The 26,298-nt window shown below is 39.5% G+C and overlaps 1 protein-coding gene across 2 annotated transcripts in view; it reads left to right on the top strand.

The window, feature by feature from the left end:
• Nucleotides 1–26,298, top strand: part of TENM3 (teneurin transmembrane protein 3) — a 706,293-nt gene that overhangs the window by 77,608 nt on the left and 602,387 nt on the right. Inside the window, exon 1 of one of the 2 annotated variants that reach the window (XM_047772296.1) lies at nucleotides 20,387–20,898. The exons of the other annotated variant lie outside the window; for it this stretch is intronic. The gene's annotated coding sequence lies outside the window, so the exon portion shown is untranslated. Of the gene's footprint in view, nucleotides 1–20,386; nucleotides 20,899–26,298 lie in introns of those variants that run through there. 2 annotated transcript variants of the gene reach the window in all.

Below are 26,298 nucleotides of genomic sequence, written 5' to 3' on the forward strand. Positions count from 1 at the left end.
TTTTAGAGTTCAGAAGTTCTGTTTCACACACATGCATTTGAAATGGCCTCTTTGGGCAGCCAAGTAGAAATGTCAAGTAGATAATTGCATATATGAATCTGAATATAAGGAGAGAGAAAGAGATATGAACTGGAAATATAAATATGGACGATGTCAGCACAAAAATGATATTGAAGTTTTGAGACTCCAGAGTTCACCAAGGGAATGAGTTTAGCAAGATAGAGAAAGAGAAACAAGGACTGAGCCCTGGGGCACTCCAAAATTAGAAGATTGGGAATAAGAATCAGTGAAAAACCTGAAAAGGACTGGTAAATGAAACAGGAGGAAAATCATGAGAATATGATGTCCTGAAAGCCAAGTGAAGGAAAGTCTATCAAAGAGGGGGAAGTGATAAACTTTCACATGCTGTTGATGGAATCAAGTAAAATGAAGACTGAGGACTGACCTTGGGCTTTAGCAATGTAGAGAGCTGAGGCTGCCTGGATGAGAATGGTTTCTGTGGATGAAAGCTTGATTAGATTTAAGGAAGATGGGAGTACGTCAAGTAGAGGAGCAATCCCTTGAAGTTTTTTTTTCTACAGGAAGAGCAAAAAATAATTAATTAAATTAAAAGAGGCAGCAGATGGCAAGGAAATTAAGATAAAACTTTATTTTTTTTAAGATGGAAGAAATAACTATGTGTTTGGGATAATGGCCAAAAAATAAATGATATGGTAATATAGATGAGAGGGTAAAATTACTGATAGCAAATATGATAACATATTTTGGAGGTATTTGAAAGACTATTATAAAGCACATATTTAAATTAACAAGTAACAGTAATATCTAGTCTGCAAATTCACCCTTTGGCATCCCATTCAAAATTCTTACCTGCTGAAGAATAATACCAGTTAAGTCTTGATCTCTTATCTGATTAAAGAACTAGTACTAGAGTGTGCATTAGGCTTAACATCCCATCTAAAGTCAATTATATTTCTAAAGATTTGCAATACAATGAATCTCTAACTGGAAGGTATTTTAAGTGTCATTTTTCCACCACTTAAGACCTTATTCATTGCCTATTTCCTTTTTCAGAGAGTAAAATAAGTGCAATTAGTATTGTTATCCAGAAAAAAAATGCCCCAAACAGAACCCTAGATGCAGGAGATGGACAAACATCTTTAAAGTAGCAACACGGCTGACACCTCTTCCCCACCACCCACAGTGAAACCCATCCCCATGAAACCCATCCCCACCGTGACACAGAGCAGATTCTCTTTGGTGTCCAGCACTTCAAAGCCAGAGTCTATTTGTAACACTGAGGAGTCAGAATGGAAATAGAAATTGGGTGCTTTACAATAAAGAACATGCTAGCTAGGAGCAGATTTAGGCAGGTGGGTTCAGGAGGCTTCTTACTGAGCTCTCTGTTGGGGAAGCAAACATCTTCAATCCAAAAGTATGTTTGCCCTCAAAATTATCTTCTTGCTTTGCCCTTGAAAACCTGTTGGATTCCAAACCTGATTTGACTAAGCCTGCAGCATTTGCATTTATATAAAATGATGGTCCTGTTTTCCTCTCCTCTGAAATCACACTTAGTGTTTGTTGACTAAATTAACTATACTTGCCAACAGTGCTGATTCTGAAAAAAGAACCCCAAATAAAACTTTGCTGGAGGACCATGCCTATGACCTATGGGTCCCCTAGGGTCTGATAGAAAAGCCTAAAGACTTGACAGCCATGAGTTCAGGCAAGCCCAAGAATTATCCACTCCTACCCTATTCTCAGCAGAGCCCAGAGGCACTTCGAAAGAGAACTTTCCTGGGCAGAGTAGAGATAGCATGGCATATTACATTTCAGAGTCCCAAATCCATCTTTGCAAATGGTGGTTTTCTTAAACAAAGAGTAGCATACATATGGCTAAATGCATATGTGGGCTTAAATGCACGTCCATGTGATCAATCCAATTGAATTCATTTGTAGGATACCGTGTACTCCAATTACACATAAAGTCAGATGAACAATCAGGGGCTTTCAGTGTAAATGATTAAATAAAAACGATTTAAAAAGTATTTAGCTATATGAACTGCCTTTCTGTTTCTTAAGAACCTGTGTGTAAAGGGTTAATATCATATATAAGGTAGATGTTTAATGGATAAATTTAAAAGCAGGGAAGAACATAGCATCCTGTGTATAACTTTCATAATTGTGCGTTCCTCCAGAGATAATGGATATCATTATCAGCGGCGCCTGTCCTAGGAAACTTGGCAAGGTTATGATTGTTTGTTACAGCTTTGGTTATATTAACATACACATTAATATTTATAAATATTTGATGTCATGTTAATTTTTCATATAAGATGATTTATGTAATGTTGCTGTGCCCTGTTAGAGGGCATTTGCAATATGCTTCAAAAGGGAACTGAATTGATGCATGTTCTTTAAGGGAACTTGCCTGTATATCACTGTTCTTACAATGCATTATTCTGAACAAAAGTGTTTCAAAATAAATTATGTGAATTGTGGATTTACTCCATTAACATTTTAAATAAAACATAAAGGGAAAGATCATGCTGAAACTATTTGCTGCATTTTAAAAAGGAGCTCTGTTCTCTTGAAGCAGGACAAAGTTTACTGAAACATTCTTTTTCAAAACCAAAGTCATCAAGTAAGCAATGCTTTTTAAATTTTGTTTTAAATATTATATAATATATATAGCATGCAAACTAGGATATTCAGAAAGGGATATTAGCTTGGAATAAAAAATTGCAAACTCTTATTTTCCTTTGTTAATTTTATTTTGCTAAAGTATATTTTACTGTGACTAAATTTGAATATTAAGGAAATTGAATATAAATCATGCAGGATATGTATTATAAATAAATCAGATATAAGTTATGAAATAAATATTTGCTCTAGGTGAAAAACAATAATTTGTTTTTAGAAAGTTTAAGAAGCTTTAAGGAGAAAGTTTATATATACTAGGGTGACTTGAAACCAATAATATTAGTATAAAGAATTATATGTTTGTTTAGTAATTATAGTAATATTTTCTAATATAGTTCATCAGTCTACATTTCCAAATAGTACTGTTAATGCTTTACTTATTTTTTCATTTTGGTCAAAAGAGGCACAAGATAAAATCTGTAGGCAGACTCTCAAAAGCCCTATTTTATATAATAATTCATTTTCCTATAATAATGGATGTTACCTTTTAATTTTTTTTTCTATGTAGGCATTTTTTAGTATTGTCTGTGGTTATGCTATTAGCAGAAGAGCTATTAATAAAATTTGAATTTTGGTGTACTATTTTCTTCTGTAACAATTTAAAATATACTTTTGTTTCTTTTTCCTTATTGAAGGAAACTTGAGATTCAAGTTTTCTGTCAAGAGAACAACTCAGTATTAACTTACTTTTCTCTCTCCGTATATCCAAAATGAGATACCACTCTCTGATATAACAATAAGAATCTATTTAGTAAATTTGAGAATTTGGGAAATCAAAAAATATATATATGCCTTGAATATTTTATTCTTCCATTTTATCATCAAACGATCACATATATATATGTGAATTGAAATCCAAATATTCTAATTAAAATAAGACAAAATATTCTTCCATTATTACTCTTAATAATAAGATAAAATATTCTTCCATTTTATCGTTATCATTGTTACTTTTTAATTCATCTCTCACACTATATTAAGTCCTTGAAAAACTCAAAAAATCAACTAAAGAAACTAGCTTTGATTTGACATTATAAATTTCAGTTTCCGCTTCACAAAATTAATGGTTAATTTGAGTTCAGTGTAATGACTTTTTTCCCCTCATATTTTCATACTCAAATTAATTCTGTCATCACAATTATTCACATTATAAAAAAATTACAACAGGTCATGAGGGAGAAAAATGCCTTAATTTATGGTTACCCGGAAAGATCTATGGCAACAAAGAACGTGGGAAAAAATGGGAGTACGGTTTACATTCCCTGGTGATAGTCAGCTGGCATTCCACGGAGTGTATCACTATCAAGTCATTTTGAATTCACATAGTAAATACCACGTGAAAAAAAAATGTTGCTAAGGAAAATAGTTTTTTAAAAAAATCAGTAAGTAGTAAATTGTGTCAAACATACATAATGAGCTAGCACCTGAATATTCTTAGCTTTGAATATTCGTAATACAGAGGTGGAAATCTACTTCTAGTCCATAATGTCTAATACAAAGTAAAGGAAGATATGGACAGATATTTTTACAAGTACACAAACAGATATTGTCCAATATTAATCAGAATTGACTCTTCAGAATTCTTCATAAAGAATTATACACAACTTTAAAGTGTAATATTGTATATGATCAAAAAGTTACAAAATGAAGTAACTGAAATTTTTATAATCAGCAGAACCACCTTGGTTGAAAGAGTACAACATGTCAACAACCAGGAAAAACCCAGAATTTAAAAGCTAAAAAAGGTTCACCTAAAAAGGATAATCAAAGAGTACATCCTACATGAAGGATGGTATTATACTTTATATTGCTGAAATAAGCCTCTTGACAATTGAGATTTTTAAAGAAATCAGACTGAAAGTTTTCTCTGATGCACTGATTCTTTCATAGGAATAAATACGTATTAAGAAAACAGCAAATTAAGAAAAAGGTAGATTCTTAACTAGAGTATTTATAAAGCATCTAAGATTGTATACTGCCAAGAAACTGTTAGCTTAGTTTACTTTAAAACAAAGGTAAACTATAAAACTATACTATGAGATGCAAACACATATATGTCTGTCCATCAATCTAGCATTCATCCATACATACAAAAAAAATGCCTAACACATGAATGTTCAGGTATATCTGTAGATATCTCCAAATATACAAACCTGTAATGAGTAAGCTAGTATTTTTCCTATTGTAAAGTTTCTAATCTAGTCATAATACCGCAAAGAAACAAAACCATAATCAGAATAGCACATCACTCCAAAATTAGCTTATATTATTTTTCTAAATTTAGGCAAAGCAAACTTTTTTCCTTAACTATACTTCACAGAGAGAGCGCGCGTGGTCTGAGAAATCATGATTATAAAAATAATGTACAATTTAATTGAAATCTAGGATTTTATATTTGGGTCCAGGTTAAGTTATCCAAATTAAAGAAATGATGACCCTTTCAGATAAAGGTTTAACTGAATTAAAATACTTACCTGCAAAGTTGTTTTTCTAGGTGAACATGGAAGAATTCCACTAGTGGTATTCTCACCAAAATTTGATAGCAAAATAACATAATTCATTAACGATCAACACTAGTAAGATTAAATGGATCAAACTCATACTCATACAAATCTCATTTCTTTGGGGAGTTCCTGTTGTGGCTCAGTGGGTTACAAACCCAACTGAGGATGTGGGTTCAATCTCTGACCTCACTCAGTAGGTTAAAGATCCAGCTTTGCCATGAGCTGTGGTGGAGGTAAAAGACATGGCTCAGATCCTGTGTTGATGTAGCTGTAGTGTAGGCTGGCAGCTATAGCTCCAATTCAACCCCTAGCCTGGGAACTTCCATATGCAGCAGGTGCAGCCCTGAAAAGCAAAAAAAAGAAAAAAACCCAAATCGCATTTCTTTCTATAACCGATTAATACTCAGTCACCTAGTGTTAACTGTCACCAAAATGTTGTACCATGGGTTTAAATAGTAGTGTAATAAGTTAAGGCTTCATATCAATTTCCTTGGAGGCCACTTTTTGAGAAGTCTACTTTACTAGCCCGAGATAGTGAACTCGGTCAATTTGCACATTTTCTTTACTAATTAAAAGAATTTGTTGAATGAGCATCAATGACTCAATACAATGTAACACCACTAGAAGAGAGAACCCACTTATCAATCCTGAATACCTTTCTTTTCATCTATAGATATGTGCAGATGGTATTAAATAAATGTTTAAAATTAAAACTGGAAGACTAGCATGGCTTCACAGAAATGATCACATTAACCCTATGACAAACATACTTTATTTTGGTTTCTACTACATGAGTTGAACTGGAAGAGCAAGAATTGGTTAGATAAATGAAAAATATCCATAATCAAACTCCTTGTAAATCTTTTAAAATGTTAAATGCTATCTCTTCTGATTCTCACAGTATCTTGTGACCTAAGCAGATATAGAGAGGACTTTCTATTACTTTGAGTGTGGTAGATTTAACCCCAGGATGAAATGAAACTATTACTTGACAAACCGATTTGTTGGTGATGATAGTGAGCTTTGATGTATCAAGCGGATTTTTGGCCATGGCCGTCTTCATAAACTGATCCATTTCTTTCAATAACTCTCTATGACATGAACTGTGTTGATGGAAACATCAAATCTACAGGTGGTTGGGGTTGGATGAGACAAAGAAATGGTTTTCTCTAACTTAACCTTCAACATATGGCCTGTCCAAACATGTAAAATTAATGCGCCCAGTACAATCAATCATAGAAGAGGTTATTGGTCATTACATCTCTCGAAAAAATACATTTTATCTGTACTAATATGCATCCATTATGAAGATAACCAAAATTAATAAAGTGAGATCAGGCAATAGTTCACGTTTTTGATTTATGAATATGAGTCTCTTCTTTTATTGTCTTTTTTTATGATTTTTATTTTTTCCATTATAGTTGATTTACAGTGTTCTGTCAATTTCTACTTTACAGCAAAACTTTATATATATAAAGTTTTTTGAAAATAACTCTTCCGTCATAATATCCCATATCCGTAAGAAGCAAAGATAATGGTTTATTTTCTACTCCAGTTTCAGGAATTTATATTAAATTCTGCCTTTGGGAAGAGAAATGGGTAATAATTTTAGGGTTACTCTGTCACTGCCTGATTAAATAGAAAAAGAAATCATTCAAAAGTCGTAAGAGTGAAAAGTAACAGAACACACAAAAGGTCAATAAGGATGTGTATTTTTCCTTTCACTGTGATCCATTGCTATTCAGAAGAATTGATTAGACAGGTTCATTACTGTTTTGTAACCACACGTAAACCATTATTATCCACATTTACTCCCCAAGGTGTTCTCATGGACAGGTTTTCAATGATTTGTAATTTCAAGTAGCAGCAAGCTTACAGTTTACCCTGCTTAACTTTCCTGGTTCTTTAAAGAGGATTAGCAACTTCTACAAGCTAAAGGCCACTGGAACAGTTACAGTCTTCCTAGAAATTTTTCCTCAGAGTCACAAATGTTTATCATTCAAAGTGTTTGTTATGACTAGTCCTTAAAGTAATGATTTAACTCTATCCTGCAAAGGTTAGTTATTGAACAGAGAATCCTCATTCTAGGACTGAAATCGTCAGCAAGTTTAACCTTAAGCCATCATTTTAATATATGTGCTGATTGTTGCAGTGATTTTGTTTACAGAAATAGAGAGGTTATAAAATATGTTATATCGGGGGCAATTTTATTGTAAATCTATTTAAGACATGAAGAATGATGAAAAATCTTGCTCTGGAACAAGTTAAAATTTTGTCAAGTTCAATTTTTTCACAGTATAAAATAAGTTTTCTCAAAAACAGACTCAAGCAGCAGAAAAAAAAGTATTTTCTTTGCGGAATTCTCATTAGGGTTGTATTTGTTTTTTAAGAGGCATTTCTCTTTCATTGCACTTACTTTGTATTTGTGTGTGTACATGATTTTATATAAGTGTGTAACAGGTAAATGAACTTATGATCAGAATTTGTTCTATTCCTCCTGTTTCCAGGAAGGAGGAAATATAGGTCATGGTTAAGTGTTTGGGCTCTGGAATCAGTTATCAGTCCTGGCTCTTCCACTTGCCTTGGACAAAAATTACTTACTTTTCATCTTTTAAAAGGGGAATAATAGTAAATATTTTTGAAGTTGTTATGAGGATTACAGGAGATAATGCATCTTAGATACTGAGCACATCGTCTGCAAGAAAGAACTCATGTAGGCAAGGTAAACTGGGGACAGGAAAAAGAGTCCAATGCCAACTAGGTATATCAGTGATTCTTAAGTAGTAGTTAAAGCAGTATAAAAAGACCTATTTGAATGTTTTCCCCACTATTCACAATAAGGACTTTAAATTTGTAATGTAAGGGAAAACAAGATCATATCCTTAGGTATAATAACAGTACTTTTTCAAAAGTCACATCATTCAGAGACAAGTAATTGCAGAAGAAGGAAGTGATGGCAAGGTAGAGACAATGCTTTCTGTTACAAATTTAAGGGCTTTTAGCATGAGCCATACTTCTGAAAACCACCTTGGAAACAGCATGGGATATTGACCTGTAAAATGCCTAGCTTCCAAAGAAATCTAATTTTTTGGATATACTTATTCTTTTTTTTAAAACAAAATATGGAAGTATAGTTGATTCAAAATGCTGTGTTAATTTCTGCTGTACAGAAAAGTGATTCAGTTATACATACGTATGTATATATTCTTTTCATATCCTTTTCCATTATAGTTCATCACAGGATATTGGATTAGTTCCCTTTCCTATAGAGTAGAACTTTATTGTTTATCTATCTTATATATACCAGTTTTCATGGGCTAATCCTAAACTCCCAATCCTCCCCTCTTCCACCTCTCTACCCTCTTGGCAACCACAAGTCTGTTCTGTATGTCCATGAGTCTGTTTCTATTTTGTAGACAGGTTCATTTGTGTTGTATTTTAGATTCCACATGTAAGTGATAGCCCATGGTGTTTGTCTTTCTTTGTCTGACTTCACTTAGTATGATAATCTCTAGTTGCATCCATGTGGCTGTGATTGGCATTATTTTGTTCTTTTTTATGACTGAGTAATATTTCATTGTGTATATGTACCACATCTTTTTTTTTTTTTTTTGCTTTTTTTAGGGCTGCACCCATGGTATATGGAGGTTCCCAGGCTAGGGGTTGAATCGGAGCTACAGCTGCCGGCCTACACCACAGCCACAGCAATGCGGGATCCCAGCCACATTGTCGACCTACACCATAGCTCACGATGATGTCGGATCATTAACCCACTGGGCAAAGCCAGGGATGGAACCAACAACCTCATGGTTCCTAGTTAGAGTCATTTCCACTGCACCGCAATGGGAATGCCCACATCTTCTTTATCCATTCACCTGTCGATGAACATTTAGGTTGTTTCCATGTTTTGGCCATTGTAAATAGTGCCGCTAGAGGGGTACATGTTTCTTTTTGAATTATAGTTTCAATGCCAGATCCCTGACCCACTAATCAGAGCCAGGGATCGAACCCATGTCCTCATGGATAATTATCGGATTTGTTTCCGCTGCACCACGGCGGGAACACCCCATACTATTTTCCATAGTGGCCCTGCCAATTTAGATTCACACCAACAGTGTGAGAGGGTTCCCTTTCCTGCATACCCTCTCCAGCATTTATTATTTGTAGGCATTTACGGGTATACTTATTGTTGATTTCTGTTAAAAGCTATACATGTTCAGTCAACTCCTATTCCATCTCACACCAAGAATACTTTAATTTCTGATAATAAACAGAATAATACTTAATGTTTAATTCAAAATCTATATACTTTTATAATCATACATATACTATTGAACAATGGAATCAGCAAAAATTTGTACTTAATAATCCAATCATTAAGATACACAGGAGTTCCCATATGGCTCAGTGGGTTAAGGATCTGGCGTGTCACTTCTTTGGCTGGGGTCACTGCTGTGGCAGGGGTGCCATCTGTGGACTAGGAACTCCTGCATGCTGCAGGCACTGCCAAGAAAAAATATATGCGTAGAAAAAGCCATTTCCAAAAAAAAAAAACCAAAAAAACAAAACAACACACCTATCTCTTTTACAAGTAGTAACAATTTTACTACTCTTAGAATAAATCAAAATTCAACTTTGAAGTGTTCCTGAATTTTCTCCTGGAATTTCTTCAGACAGATATTCTCACCCTCTCCATTTTATAAATTTTGGTTTCTTCCTTAAATAGGAATGTGTCACTTTTTGAAAATAATTCAACTAGGTTGATTTGCCCCAACTTTTCTTGAATAGGCTAATGATAAAACTTGAAATACCTAGTTGCATTATATAAAATATTTAGCCCAGGGCAATACTTCTCAAACTTCCCTGCACATGGGAATGCTCTGGAAGGCTCGTTTAAGCTAATTTATTGGTTCCATCCTTGAAGATTATGACTCTGTAGCTCTGAGAGGTAGGATGCAGGGATGTATATTTTATTAAGAACCCCCAGGTGATTCTGATACATGTGATTTAAAGGTCACAATTAGAAAAACATTGGTCTAGGACTACTACAGATTTTGTCAGTCTGCTTATTATCAAGACAAACATCATATTTTAATACAGAACCTCTTTATATCAAAACCTTCAAAATATAAGATAGGTTGGTTTCTAATAAGTTTGAAAATCAATATGACTTGGGCCAGGGTCTGATTCAAATCTAGTTTCTAAGTAACACTGCAAACTGTGGAGACAGGATTCCAGAACTCAGTCCCCAGTGTAAATGGAGAGATTGTATTACAGCAGCGCATCTAACCAGGACTCTGACCCAGGACTGTCTTGCAGGCCCTCTGTCTTCTTCCCAGCAGCCTCCAAGTTTATCTTTGGTTTAAGCTTGTTCTACCTTCTTTTCCCTCTAACTTAGATTCTCTGCCAATTCCCTCCATCTTTATAGACTCTCAGCTCATAATCTTCTCATGGCCTACATTTTTTTTTTCCTCCTAGATATCTTATCCAAGGATAAAAGAGGGGGAAGGTACATCCTGGTCTTTCATAGATTTTGTGGATTAAAAGTGCTGGATTTGGAGGCAAGAGCTAGGAAAGAAGTATTCAGTAAACACAAGGATCTTTCCTCTGCCCTGCCCAGCTTCCTCTTTCTCCCAATTGTCTCCAGAAATGTGGGGCTTCTTACATTTTTCCCTAAACCAGACAAAACCCAGAGTTACATCTTCATCAGAGAAACAAAAAAATCAGATCATGTGGCCTGTCAGAATTTGCTTTATTCCAATCTGAGTCCTTTAGCCTTTACATGGCCTTAGGAATTTATTACTCTGCAGAGCCAACCAGGCTTTGTGGTCTTAATGTAGTGTAAGCAAAATGTACTGAAGTTGCAGTCAAGTTACTCCCTAAAATGTTAGAAGCACATTTTCCTGCCCTGTTTGGGCAGCTTGCACTCCAAGAATAGTGCTGTTTCTGGTGTCATCTTTAAGACAAACAAACAAACCCACAAACCGTAAAGAGGATTGCTTAGGCTTCCAGACACAAACTCATGTGACTGGGATGGAATTTACTTCTGAAATCTGACTTCTGAATGATCTCCAGTTTCAGTCTCTTAGAGAAATCCATCGGAATCAAACACAGGCTGTGGAGTGAAAGAGTAAAAGATCAAAATTCTCTGTTGCATTGAAATTTTCTCAAGTCTTAAGGAAGTCATTTTTCTTGCTGTCTCATTTCGCATAGGTACAATGGCCCATGCTATGCTTGGCCCAATGGCTATTCTGCGAAAATAGTAGATGAGCATGAATTACAACCGAAATTGCACACGTGTGTTGAGGGTCGCGGTGGTATTGACGATGGAAACAGCTTTCCTCTCCCAGCATTTTCAGACAAAATTGTGACAACTTCTAAAATCAGTTTCACACACCATACACACTTGTGGGCAAAATGTGAAACTCCCCTCTCTGCTTCCCTGTCTTTAGTTGATATTTCACAGACAAGGAGTTTTCTGGGACTGAACCCTAAATGATCTGTTAATGATTTGGGGTTTTAAACAGTTCACGTTGAAAGCTGGTTCTTGTAATCAAGTTTGACATGAAAATAGTACTGTCATTAAATTCAAGGAAATACCATCGTCTAATGTTTAATCACATTAAATTTAAGATAATTTGTATGTCATAAAGTTCTATTTTGGAAACACAAATTTGAACTTCCCTACTCAGCAGACCATATATCTACACAGACTTTTAGCCTCAAAGCGTTTCAGTATTGAGATGTAGTTTCAGGAAGTTGGTACGGGGAAAAAAAACTAATTATTAATTACACTGTGATGTACTAGAGAATGCATACATGTAATTAAGATGCCAATGATGACAAATTATATTGCTATGATTAATTTCTTACAGAACCAGTATCTCTCTTTCCAGGGAAAAACTCTCATCCCTTCACCTGGTTCATGAATTCCCAGGAATATTCCTAGCCTCCTATCTGAAGCATGTTAATATTGTTATTTTTTTCAAGAAGTCCTGACTGTTTGTCCTACACATTTTTGTGCATAGATATTATCTGGGTGATGGGAGGTAGGGATCAAGCTGGATTTCTTACAGGGTCAGTTTGCAGAGTAAATTCTGAAAGGACTGAGCAGAAGATTTACATTTTCCAGCTAAATCATTAAAATTATGGTGAGTAATACATAGTTTCAAGGATATTAACATACACCTAATAGGTCACCCACACCCACCTGGGAGTTTTAGTACTTTTTAGTAATTCCATTTACTTGACACAAATGGTTTTGTCTGATTGCTCTAACCTATCATGGTACCTTGAGCAAAACAACTGATGTCATTCAATAAGGAGTTAGGTTCCATTAAAGAGAATCCCATTATAACATTTGATACAATCTACAATGCAAATGAGAACACTGGTTATACATAAAATGGAAAGGCAAATCTGAAGGAAGCTGAAGTATTTTCTAAATGAAAAAGAGCTAATTTCCACTCCTCAGATTTCATAAATATTCTTGCAAGTATCCATTCAAAATTGTAGGATGCATCTTTGTACTCCCAACCTAAGGATTCAAACTCCTCATAATGGATAGAAAGTTCTTTCCAGGAGAATCACCTCCCCTGCCAACACCACGTTGTATTAAAATCCATCCAATTGTTCGGCTAATTCTTATGCTTCTCCAATTTTACTGGATATGATGTTTTTATTGGGGTTCAAGGAAGCATGGCTAATGACATCAACAAGCTTTGTAATTTCTCACTGCCAGTTTTCTACACAACTTACACTTTTGTCACTCAAACTGCACCCAATTGCTCCAACCATTAATCTTAATGCCCAGGAGTAGGGGGACTTTTAAATGGACCCCTTCTTGGGATTTTGTGTTTAAAAACAGAAAAGTTCCCATGAGTGAAGGGGGTAAGTTAGCTTTTGCAGCCTCTGTCTCTCCCCGTCTCACTCTTTGCTGCCCCCCGCCCCCCAAAAGGAATGAATTACATTTCTCTTCTTGTCCTTTAAATGAATAGCATAGTTTGGGTGAAATTATCGGGCAATTGCATGCCTTTTATGCAGATAATGCTATTTGATGAAAGCGGTGTTTTGATCTGCTAAGGATAATACAGATCCAGGGTTGGATTCATTGGTAAGAGTAAAGCTGTCTTCTGTGATAACTTCATCTCAGCATGAGGTCAGACGGGGGAAAACTGGGATGGGGGATTAAAAAATGACACAGTCGGAGCAGTATTCAGCTTCCTGCTGTGTTCCTGGCTGCACACTATAGCTTATGTTTCTGATCTGTTATGGTATTGTCTGCCTTTCTCTCTCAGAGCAGAAAGAGATTGCTTAAAACTTTTCTTTTTTCAGCTAGAGGGATTAGTTCTGTGCAGCTTTTTTAATTAAAGAAACTGTATCTTTTGCAAGGCAATTTAAAGCTGCTAGGGAAGGACCATCAACATCCACAACTCAGTACTATTATCTGTAACAAAGTGTAAGCTCTAAATTTGATCTTCAGAAGCCAGGGAAGGGAGCTCTAGAATTCTGTTGTATTTTTAACCTTCTGAGATGACTCACATCCCTAAATGAAGACTAGTAAATAAATTATTTTGTAGAAGTCCTGAATACGTTTCCATAAGAAGTAACTTCAGCCACTTTGCGTTTCAGCTGAGCTGAGCTTGCTTAATTAAATCTTCATGATGAGAGCGAAGTGCACTTGAAAATAGTGTAAGAGGAAATAGATTTGACTCTATATCCTTGTCTTTACCCAGAGATCATTTTTAAACATTTCCATTCTATGGAAAGTGATAACAGTAGAAAATGTCTCCTTAATATGGGCAATTTGCATTTAAACAGTGCGAAGTATAACATTCTGGTACTTTATCACCTCAAACCTTTGCATTTGTGATAAGCGGCCATCATCTTTATTAATCTGAGGGGAGCATGGATTGAGTCTATCCTTGAGTGATGATGAATTTGTCAAGACATATACATTTGAGTTGAATTTATAGCTCAATTTAACCCAGGTTAATGTTGAAAATCCTCAAATGTTTCAAATAAGACCCATATGCTTATCACTTTACAAAGCATACAGGCTCTCTGCTTCAATTGCAACATACACATCTCCAACTAAATTCCATGCCAGATCAATTAGAAACAGTCCCCCTGAGAAGACAGGAACAAACAGAGATTGTTTCCCCAATACCAGCTGAACTCTTGTCTGGAAGAAATGAGAAGCAGTCATCTTAGGCTCCTCATTTCTTACCATTAAAAATCCAAAGGAAATTCAGTAGACAAAGTTTCATAGATCATGTCAGATTTAATAGAAAATTCTCAGAGCACCTGCATATAATAGGTGCTTCCTACATTTCCCCCCAAATTTCAATAAATGCTATGGCTTATTGAAAGAAGAAAATAAAATTTGGCCTTTGCCTTTTCTTATTATTCTGGTCTTTACTCCTACTTATGTTTCTGAGATAAGTCAATTAAGTTCAGAGATAAATTCACGTGGCTTGCTCTCATGACTAGAATTGTTCAACTATGTGCCATTACACGATGGATGCGCAGGAGAGTAGAGAAGCATACCTGGTAAATATATTTTGGGAGTGACTTTGGTTTATGAATTGTCCTGTTTTGAAAAAGAAAGAATGATCGAATACAATGAAAATAGTTTATCCATGTGCTCACTCATTCACTCAACAACCATTTGCTGAGCATCCTCTAGCTGACAGCACTTTGTGCTGGGTCCTGTAGGTTTAAAGAGGACTAGGGCCAGTGCCTGGTGCTCTGGGAGGTCTCAGTTACTGGGAATAGTTCATTTAAAGATCAGAGCTATCGCTTATTCACTTATTACAGGCAGAATATACTGTGGAACATCTTCTTCTTCCTTTTTTTTTTTGCATTTTTAGGACTGCATCTGCGGCATATGGAAGTTCCTAGGCTAGGGGTCTAATTGGAGCTGTAACTGCTGGCCTACACCACAGCAACGTGGGACCTTAACCCACCAAGCAAGGCCAGGGATTGAACCCACATCCTCATGGATACTAGTTAGGTTCTTAACCCACTGAGCCACAACAGGAACTCCTGCGGAAGCACTTCTAAGAGAGGGGAGTATCATTAATAAGTGCTTTCATAAGTAGGTGTTCCAGGGGGCTGAGCGTACAGGACCTTCCAGACTAAAGAGCTGACAAAAGGAGGAGAAAGGAGGGCACGTTTAGGAAGTTAGGAGATTTCCAATAGCTTTGATATTGAATTATAGTTATGGGATGTTGAATTTCTGGACCTATGCTTATAAGTTAACTTATAGACTGGATTCTGAAATAGCTAAAGGACATCATATCATTAACAAAATTGTCCCGTGTCACTAATTTACAACACATCTTGCTAGTGACTACCTTAAATACCCTTATACCTCTAATACATTATATATTTTATGTATACCTTCAGTACAGAACATGTACTACTTACTAAAAAATTTACAGAGAATATGACAGATTTTAAAAGGTATTCCATGATAACTGTTAATGATAAAGGGCGCATCTTTTAGTGTGCAATAATGTGACAGGTTTTAAACCCATATATAAAATTAAACCAAAACAGGAAAAGATGCCTCCACAAAACCGGGTCTTTTATGTGGCTCAAGCAAAACCAAGTCAGGAGTTGGATTGGGCTCCACACTGTGTCTCACCAAAGGTCAAAGGCACACACAGGCTGAATTTATGCAGTGGAACACAAACTAATGTCCTGGAAAAGCACGGTCCCATTTAAAGGTTTGTTTGTGCAATCACCAGTTCACTCGGTGGCTTCAAAACAGAAGTGCGTTGAGAGAGGCCACTCTAGCTTTAATTAAGGTAACGAAAGCATATTTTCCACTACAAACAGTCATTTCATTTTATGACTTTCTTAGCGATCGAATCCAAATATTTGTTTTGCAGTTTCCCTCAATCAGCCCAGAGAAATAGGTTACTTATTTTTGCAAGAGGGAGGGGAAACCAAACATCCCCATGAGAACTTGAGAGCTCCTTGAGACTTCTGTGTAAAAGTTTGGTTCTAGTGCTGTAAACTGTTCCAGATTAATTGCTTGCTACATGCAAAGTGATTTGTTTTCCTCAGCAACTACCAGCCTCAGCCTTTGTTCAAAGGCGCTCATCACTTAACTTGCTCTCAGTTGAGACATAACCTCTTTTAGGACATATATGGATTACTGTCTTTACTGATCTTTTCAGAGAGGGAGCCGGGAGGACCAGTCATTTCCTGCTTTTCTCATCATCACCGGGAGTCCAATCAGTGGGAGAGGTTGCAGCCCAGGCAGCTCCTGGATTTGAGCCCGCGGGCCAGGCCTCTCTTGCCTAGAGCAGATGTTAATTAGTCCAAAGAATACCTCTGAAGATGGCCTAGAGCCTCCTAGAAGAGCCTCCTACCTGCTTGACCCGGTGCTCCCCTTCCGCACGCCTGAAAGCCCTGCCTGTCAAAGGAGGAAGTGGCTGGGGGACCGGCTGCTCCCCACGGGAGGGAGTCAGGAACAGCTGCCACCCAGCCCCTTCAGCTGCAGCCAGGAGCCTTAGGACAGAAGGAGAACACTGACAGCCCCCAAACCACAGCCTGGGGGGTGAGGGGAAGCTCATCTGAAGCTGATTATAATGGACAAGTATCACCTGCAGGTGGGGAGCAACACTAGGCTGAGGTGGGGATTGGCGGAGCCGCAGAACAGGTGCTGGTGGCCCTGCCTCTGCCTCAGGACAGGAGCCTGTCCCTCTGAACCCCATCCCAGTCCCCAAGACACAGTCAGATCCTCCCTAACCCCAACGTGCATCTGGAGGTTTGGGCCATTGTCTTCCTCCCCCAGCACCCTTTTTAGAGGCTTACAAAGGCCGCTAGCCTGCATTTCCAGGGGAGGAGGTGGGGGCTGCCTGGAGAGCTCAAAAGCATTTCCCCCCCCCCTCCGGGAGGGCTGCGTATCAGTGTGACAAGGGGGCCCCACGGGAGGGCGATGTCTCCAGCTCCGTCGTCCCATTATCCCATACACGACCAGATGCATGAGCGCGGCAAAGTCATCAGCAGCACACAGCAGAGTTTGCAGTGAGCGGGCAGACGTTTGCAAAACAGACTGCGAGGACTTGCATTTCTTCTCTCCCCCGCTCCAGTTTTTTATTGCAGCCCAGGGCACGGTGTGAGCAGCCCACGGTCCCCGCCCTCCCGCGACCACAGCTCATAGAGGCAAAAATCCTGATGGCCACATAGCAAGCTGCCTCTTTGCTTTCCAGGGATTCATTTGGAGGAGAAAGTGCCTGGTATAGTTTGGCACTGCACAACACCGGCTTTTCCTAATGGCCTCGAATGACGGAACTTTGTTAGGGAGGGAAATATAATAAACCGCGAAGCCTGAAACTTAGCACGCATAAGCTGCTTGGATTGCGGGCTGCACCTTACACACACGCTTGAGGCGTTGAGCAGGACACCTGCGTGCCTTGTCCACCAGCGACGCCTGGCAGAGGGTGCACAGGGCTGTGTTAATGAGTTCTAGAGTAGTCTGTCTGTACTGCATCCAATTAGTGTGAATGCTGAGCATCACCTATGAAAAACTTTGAATATCCTGTAACAGGGAGCTGGGCTAGAGACAGGCTCTGAGATTTATTACCATTTCTAAATTTTATGAGTTCTATTGTTTCCTACACTTATTACCAGCGTTAGCTATAATGAGAGTTCTAGGGGAAAAAAAGAGAGAGAGAGAGAGCTGAAAAGAAGAAACAGCCAGCCCCTCACCCAGCTCCCACCTGTTCTACCAGTAGTAATTTAGCTCTTCTGGCCTGTTTGGGATGGAGCAGGGTATCTTTTCTCTTGTGCGTGCATGTATTCCTAGATGGCAAGATACAGGAAAAATCAGGGGTGTGTTAGTTTGACACTTTAGAAAAGTTTTGAACACTTAAAATGTTTTTGTGTGACCTGGGCCACAAACGTAATTTATGAAACACCTTTCAAGTTTCCTTCTGATCTTGTCACGGATGCAAATTTTAAGTAGCATGTATTTGTGGTTGTCATGTAACATCTGGGGCATACCTTCATAATTGACAGTTTTTCTAAAGAAAATGAGAATGGCTAGAGAGAGGGGGACAATAATTAATCTGCCCCCTCCGCCTTGTTTTTGTTGTGGTGGTTGTTTCTCCCTAAGTGTGAAATACACGTGGCAGGAAGGAGACTGATCCACCCCAGGGCAGCTCTGGATTCTTCCCTTAAAGATGTGCCTATGGTGCCCTAGCGTCACTGGTCCCCCTGCCCCCGCCCCTCCCCGGAGAAGGCCCGAGAGCAGGGTGGGGTTGCTAAAGTATCATTGCTACTTCCCAACGCCTGGTAGTGTGTTCCGTCACTTAGCAACTTTGGGAACTCACTATGCGACTGGATACACCAATTGAAGTTTATGTATTCACCTTGTCACTTTGATCGCCAAACCTTGGAGAAACTCAATTCTAAAGGCTTAGGCTTTCCTAGGAGGCATTCTTCTTGTTTTCCGAGGTCTTAGTTTCTGGTTCTGCACGTGCTTACAAAGGCAAATGTTATTTCCTCTAGCCACAGTCAGGTTAGATGCAAACTGGTAGAACTGTCTGCTCTGAATTTGAGAGGAGGTGAAAGGAGAAGGCTCCAGCGCACCAGTCCCTCTGCCCCGCCTCCAAGGACAGGTCCAGATGGCAAGGGACACAACTGGTTAGCTACCTGGGCGGGGGTGGGGTGGGGGTATACGCTCGGGCGCCCCATGAGGAGCCAGACGCGCTTGTCCGCCCTGAGCGCGCCTGCCCCAGCCGGAAGCCACTTGTCAGGGAACAGAAAGGTAACTGCAGGTTCGCGGGGGGCCGAAGAGCCAGCGATCAGCTGGACTAAAATCGCAGGTTGGATGTTCCCAAACTCCAGAGCAACCAGAACTTAAAGTTACCCCTGGGTCAGTATCTTTACGGGGCAGGCGGTGGGGGGGGGGGGAAACACCTGGAGTGAGCGTTTCCCAGGGAACTTGAGTGAATAGAAAATGACAGTGCCTAGTGCACAGCAGTAAACTTATTTTCCTCCCACAGCAAACAACGTCAGGGCAGGGGTAGTGTTGAAGGAGAAGGCGCATTGAGGAGAGCGAGAGAGAGAGAAAAAAAGAGAGAGAATGAGAGCTGTGCAGCCTTTGGAGGCCTCCAGAATCTGTCTCCTGGCCAGGGCTCACTTGCTGAAAGTCCCAGAGCTTGAACCCGAGGGCGGACACTTGCGTACGAATAGCCCGGCTGGGGTTACCCAGGAAGTCCGAGTGTTTAGAGCCCCCTCCCCCTTCCGAAGGTCATTTGCACTCTTCAGCCTCGGAGGAGAGGACACTCTGGAAAGGAAGGCGTGGGTCATTTTCGGAGACACTGTAAAGGACCGGCCGCCTACAGGGGGTGGAAATCCTTAATTACACCCTTCTGCCTTGAAATCCATCTTCCCGGCAGTGTCTTGCACTCCCACCTCTTCGGGTGACTCAGCTGACCTGAAATGCCCACCCTATGGAAGATCAAGAAAAGTAGTTTTCGAAGAAGGTTAGAGGTTTGATTACACTGAGAAGTGTTTCCACTTAGGTCCAAAGCAATTACCCGCCCTCTCCCCCGCTCCTCCTCCGGGCCCCGACGGGAAGAAAAAGACGGACACCCCCCCCCCCTCGCCACCCCGAGCACGTACCCCCGCACTTTGTTGGTGCGTGTGAATTTCACTGGGCGCTGTAAGTTCATTAGTGTTTGTAATCAGCGGCAGGCAGACCCCTAGTCCAGCCGAAAGCTGGCAAGAGCCATTCATCAGCGTGAAGTGTTATTCATGGATGACCCCTAAATCACGGCCAGGGTAGTAGATGCCCTGATTGGTCACAGCATGGGAGCCTCGGTGCTTTCCCGAACCCTACGCGGCCGGGAGGAGGGAAGGAGGGAGGGGCGGCGAACGTGGTTCCGTCCGGCAAATCCCATTTGACAGAAAAAGGCAGTAAACGGGGAATTTCTTCTTTTGAATAAAGAAGAAAAATAAATAAAGTACCTGTCATCTTGACAAGTGGCGGCGCGGAGGAGTCCGGGATTATAAATGATCACAGCCGAGTCCAGCTCGCCCCGTGATTGGGCTCTCCCGCGATCAGCACGGGGGAAGCGCATGGTAGGCTCCTCTCCTCTGCTCTCTATCTCACACTCTCTCGCACACACACGGACACGTGTACGCGCCTGGGCTTGGGCAGTCTTGGCCCGGCGCGTCCCCCACGTCACACCATTAAGGTCCTGGATGCTGCTCCCTGGCCAGGCGCCCTACTCGCCTCCTCACCTTTCCCTCTTCCTCTTCCTCCTCCCTCGCCGCCTCCATCCTCCGGCTGCCTGGCCGAGGACCGAAAACTCCGGCCGGGCCTTGCCGGCCGAGGAGGAGGCTGGAGGGAGCCGGCGGGAAGGGAGAGGGGGAGAGCGCGGGGGAGAAAAAGAAAGTGAACTCATTGGCGCTCCGCGCGCGCTTCCCTCCCTCGCCGCGTCCCTAGCCCGCCGCGGCCGGGCGGTGGGCAGGGAAGGAAGTTGTAACACTTGCCGAGCTCCCCTCCCCGCACCCTCCCCCTTCCCACACTTCGCTCCCCCGGCGGGGCCCCCTCCCCCGCGCCCGGCTCCTTTGAATTTGGCGGAGCGCCGTGTGTGCGCGCTGCTCGGGTGGACGCGGCGGCGGCGGCCGGGGAGCTAGCGGGCGGCGCGGCGAGCCGAGCGTGGTAAGTGCGGCGCCGCCGCCGGCGCGCCCTCCTTCCTTTCGGGGGTCCTAGTGCCCGGGCCGTGGCGCTGGAGCGGGAGCGAGGGAGGGCGGGTGTTCGGGAGCTAGCTGGGCCGGCGGCGCAGTTCCCCGAGCTGCTCTGGGAGGCGCGGCGAGTTGTCCAGCCCCAGTGGCCCGCGAGCATCTCCTCCGCCGGCAGGCTCTTCGGTCCGGCCTCCGGGTTCCGGGCCTCCCCATCCCCGCCCCTCCCTCGCGTCTGACACCTCGGGCTGCTGGCTCAGGTGGAAACTTCGCTGGTGCCTCTCGCTCGAGGAGCTGGGCGCCGCGCCTCGGTTCCTGGGAGCCCCGGGTTCCCCGAGAAAGGCAGCTCAGCCTGGGCACTCGGTGGGGGCAGGGAGTCCAGCCCTCCTCGCTCCGGTCGGGATGCTCCCCAGATTTGTGGTGGGGCGCTGCGTTCTCTGAGTAGGAGTCTCACAAGATCCTGTGGGGCTTCCAGCGAGCGGGGAACCCTGGGATGTCACCACTTTTCCGGAGAAGTGGGAACGAGGCTTCTCCAACTACGGGGAGCCAAGTTGGGAAGCAGCGAAGGCAGAAAAGGACTGGGGCGGTGTGGGGAGTGGTGGATCTCGACTGAAACTTGAGCTGGCAACTCGGGATGAGGCTGGAAGCTAGCAAATATCCCGAACCGGGCATTTAAACAATTTCGGTTTATGAGTCTGCAACTCAGTCTAAGTTCGCTTCGTGTTTTACAACCGATTAAGAAAAGCTTCAAAATATTTTAGGTGGAGGTGGATTCGTCCGATCTCTACTGAACACCTTATTATGCAGTTTGAATTCCATTCTTTACTGCAAGTTTAAGGTGGTTGTAACGGTAACCTGCCTACTACTAATTCTTATTGCAGAGGAAGGTTAAGGAGTAATTCTGCAAATACTTTTGTTTTCTGAAGTCATTATAATTTAAAGCTCCAGTAAAGTTTCCAGGTACTTTTGGGTAAGTGCAATGGAAGTGAAAGAGCGAGCGCTGTCCAAACAGTTTTTACAGAGGTCTAGACAGCTGAGACACGGAGAACAGAACTGTCTCTAAATAATACTCTATTTCTTATCTTGTGACAATGTATTTGTCAAACATTTGCAGGCTCTGGCAGAATCCACTGGGTGGTCTTTTCACTCGAAATAGAAATATGTTTAGGCATTACCTTTCCCTTCTGTTGTTTGAAGAAAAAAAAAAAAAAAGACAGGACTGGCATCTTTGGAAAGCTTGGAAAAGAACCCCCAAAGATGGTCTTGCAACTGAACAGAACTTGGTGATTTGATTCCTTTTGTGATTTTTTTTTTTTTTTCCAAATGTGATGCCCACACCCTTCCCATCTCCCAGTTGCCTACCTGGAGGAGTACTTGTAGTCTTTCTGATATATTAAGAAGAGAATTTAGAATTAAGAGTAACTGCATACTTAAAATTCATTATCGATTTTAATATTTCAGTTGAAACGGAAGATTTTACAGATACACCAACAGTCTTGCTTTGTGCATGTCTTAATAGATTCTTAATTATCCAAAACTTCTGGCTTGTATTTCTTAGTACGTGCAATTCTTTTAAGAGCCTTGAAACTTCGATTTGTGATTCTAAACACAGAGCAAATATTTAATACTTGCTCTGAGTGAGAGGTTAGTTCAGTAATAAGACTTGCTAATCCCACTTAAAAATGTCATGACATTCACAAACTATTCCAAAATTTTTTAAAGAGGGGGGTTTATAAACAGTTTAGTTATTCCATTGTGCATTTCAGGATTATATGTATCTCTCTTCCTGTTGCATTTTCCTTAACAATCTTTAATTTTTTTCTGGCATGAATTTTAATATTCCTCTTACTCAAAGGTGCTGTTTTTGCCAGTAGTAGATATATTTTTGGATAATTTTTTTAAAAGGATATATATTATGAGGGAAACTAGTTCCTTTGAGTAAGACAGATATATTTTACATATCTACACAATTGTAATGAAAAATGTATTTATATACTAGTAACTATAGCAGTGCTTATGTATTTGGAAAATATGTTAGTATTCTGAGCCAATGGCATTAATATTAGCAACCCATGGATAGAGAACATCAACCTTAATGAGGATTGCTTAGTTATTTAAATTAAAGCAGATAATTTTTTAGTAGAATGTGACTACTTATTTTTCCAAATTGAGTCATTTTGCATGGCTGTGTTTATTTTCTAGAGACACATGTTTTAGGTAAATTATAGAGACTTTTCTTTCTATGATCTTGTAGGTGTGTCATGAGTCTTTTGATTAGAAAAGGCAATCTGCTTTATTAGGGTGAAGACAAAGAAAGATAAGGATGCTTATCTTTGAATAGAAGAAAGCACCTAAATAAAGTGAAAAGTTTGTAATTTATTCCAAAAGTAAACCTAGCTAAACAATCATAATCCAGTTAGCAAATTCAATCTAATGTTTCTTATCTTTGCTTCGGAAAGCCGAGAGTAATTATTCTCTTTGTAACGAGTTGAGGAAATAGGAAACTGGACACAAATGTTAGCCGGACATCGCCAGTGGAATGAGCTATCAGAAATACCTGATCAACTTTGAGCTGGAAGTACCAAAAATGATATTTTTGCAATAGATGTGAAAATATGTTTGGAAATGCTGAAGTTTATCCTTTCTACAACAGTACTAGGAAATAAGTCCTGGGGATGCTCATAGTCTGATGAAAACCACCATAAAGACAGCTTGATTAGTTTATCAACATTGGTTATTTTAATGTATACATTTACCTCCTTTCTATTCAACTCTTTTTCTCCCTTTAAAAATTTTATTTCTGGGTGGCTGAAGAATGTCATCATGGTATTACTCTTGTATGAATCAATGTCTTCAATAGCATTAATGAATTGTCTGCCCTTGTCTTGAAGACGTGCTATAAAACTTGTTAAACATGATCAATTATGTGTTGCTTATCTACCCGTGTTTTATTTGATAGTCAAATATCCTTTTTGACTTTTAAGACATACTTTCTTCACTTAGATGGAGAATGTCAGGAAAGAATATAGTAATTTACTATCAAACTTTTACTGTGACCCATAATCAATTATATAACCCTTTTGGATTTTCAGTTAAAGTTCTTTTTGTTTTCTAAAGCAAAATGAGAGTCTGGAGAAGAATTTAACATGCATTCAGAATAAAAAAGTGTACTGAAAAGCTGATACAATAATGCAGTGCTACTTAAAAGTTTAAACAACTGAATCTTAAAAATTATGTCATGGAAGCTTCTTGTAGGACTCATTTCAAACCTGAATTTGGAGATAAGGGCTGTTTTAAGAGTCCTGATGGACATTCTGTGAGTAACAAAAAAAAAAAAAGTCTGAGTTTCAAAACTGATTAATTGTTGTGTCTTATAAAAACTGATTTATTTCATACTTTTTTATACCAAGCATTACCATTATGAAGCCCTCCTTCTAATTGAGATTAATGTTTCTGGGCAAAGAAGTGGTTTGGAGGGCTGCATTCATTTTGAGTGCTATTGTAATCAATTTTAGATCCAGCATTCCACAATGGATCAGTTTGCATCCAAACTTGCCTTATTATGTAGAATTAACTTGTTGGTGATTGATAGTAATACTTCTACATCTTGAGGAGTCATTTGTTTCCAAACAAGTGTGATGGCTTGTCTGAGTTTCAAAATATTGCTTCTCATAATTAAAACATCCTTTGGGGGGACCTAATATGAACTTTCTCTGAGAACTATATAAAGCATGAAGAAGCAATTCATTAATACATTTTCAACTAAAACATCCCCCCCCACACACACAACATGCTTTAAGGTATATTTTCTTACTCATCAAAAGGTTTGATGGTCTTTTGAGTTATAAATTGGAAACATTATACATTTAGCCTATTTCATTTTCTGTTTATTATCAACATTCTTGTTGAGCTTTTCAAGGATTTCTTAGAATTATAGACCTACATTTGCACATGTGTTAGAACTTATTTCACAAGGTGGTAGGTATAATCCTGACAATGAAAGGTAATGCATGTGGAGGTAATTCTTTATCCTCTTTGGAAACCTGGAAAGATGGGGAAAAGTATTGTCCCTACTGTGATATTTGCATTTGTTTCTTAGTTGTGTCCAGCTGTCCTCAGCTTTATCAGCTTTTTCTTCTTTTCTGAAAGATCATGTTAAGATTTTCTTGGGCTTTGGTCCATATTGCATCACTTACTGTGATACATGCTTATGGTCTCAATAAAATAAAAATATTAAAAGCATAGACTCTGAGATTAATATAGATAAGTATTCTGATATAGCCACAAGATCTTTAAATAAAGATGTGACTGTGAAGTTCCATGGTGACATTGTTCTTTGCTTTCAGGAAAAACAGATTTGGTAGGAAATATGTTTATTGGATTTTCATTTTCTTCTCTGTACTGATAGATTATTTACATGGGATCAGTGTTTTTCCAATTAAAATCATTCATTTAAAGCAGTTTTAACAGTAAAATAATGCACTTAAAAAGCCATTTTCAAAGTCGTATTTGAGCTAGCCCTTAGAATATAAACAATCAAAATACAGAAACGGATTCTAACATATAGAGACATTTCATTTATCACAACTACAATGGGATTCACTCATTTAAAAGAATTTTGATGAAAATGTTTTATGATTTTGATTCAGTAACTCAGAGGACTGACTGATTAGAACAGTTACATAGTAGTCTCATAAAAGAGAGCATCTACCTAAACCTACATCTTGCGTCTTTAAGTCACTGTACAAATTCGGTATAATAGAATGTTTTCATAAGTCATGGAATACTTGAAACCATATCAGATATCATAATTATGATGATGAAGAAGATGATGATGAGACGTTAGTGTCCTGTTGATACTCTTGCTCTTGGAAGGGCTAGTACTGATTTTTCAAATGAGTCTGTGATAGGTGGCAGTCTTAACTGAGTTCCATGATTTCAGGTGAGCTAATAGATGGTTCTGATGCCATCAGGAACATGTACAGAACGGAGTGTATCATATTATCAAACTGTGATTGCATTCTTGATCGTAGATTACAAGTGATAACCACTTATGGAGATGTGGCACTGTAGAAGTCACCTTGCCCACATTTGCTGTCCTCTGGTTTACACTGGGGCACGCAACACAGAGAACATCCCTTTCGAAAATGGAGAGAGACAAGTGCATGTATTCACACTTGCGTTTTCATGTTCAATTATATACAAGTTAGCCTGGGATAATGTTTGTTGACAAAGTGCTTTGAAGTGTTGTGGAATACTTTTTACTTCTGTCAGAGACTTTGGGGGAGGAGTGGGGCTGATGTGATTCAGCTTTCTGGGGGAGGGGAACCATATTACTCAATAATAAACATCATATTATTTCATAATAATAACTGTATAA

The sequence above is a fragment of the Phacochoerus africanus genome, chromosome 3 (assembly GCF_016906955.1).
Source record: "Phacochoerus africanus isolate WHEZ1 chromosome 3, ROS_Pafr_v1, whole genome shotgun sequence".
In the NCBI taxonomy this organism is placed as follows: domain Eukaryota; kingdom Metazoa; phylum Chordata; class Mammalia; order Artiodactyla; family Suidae; genus Phacochoerus; species Phacochoerus africanus.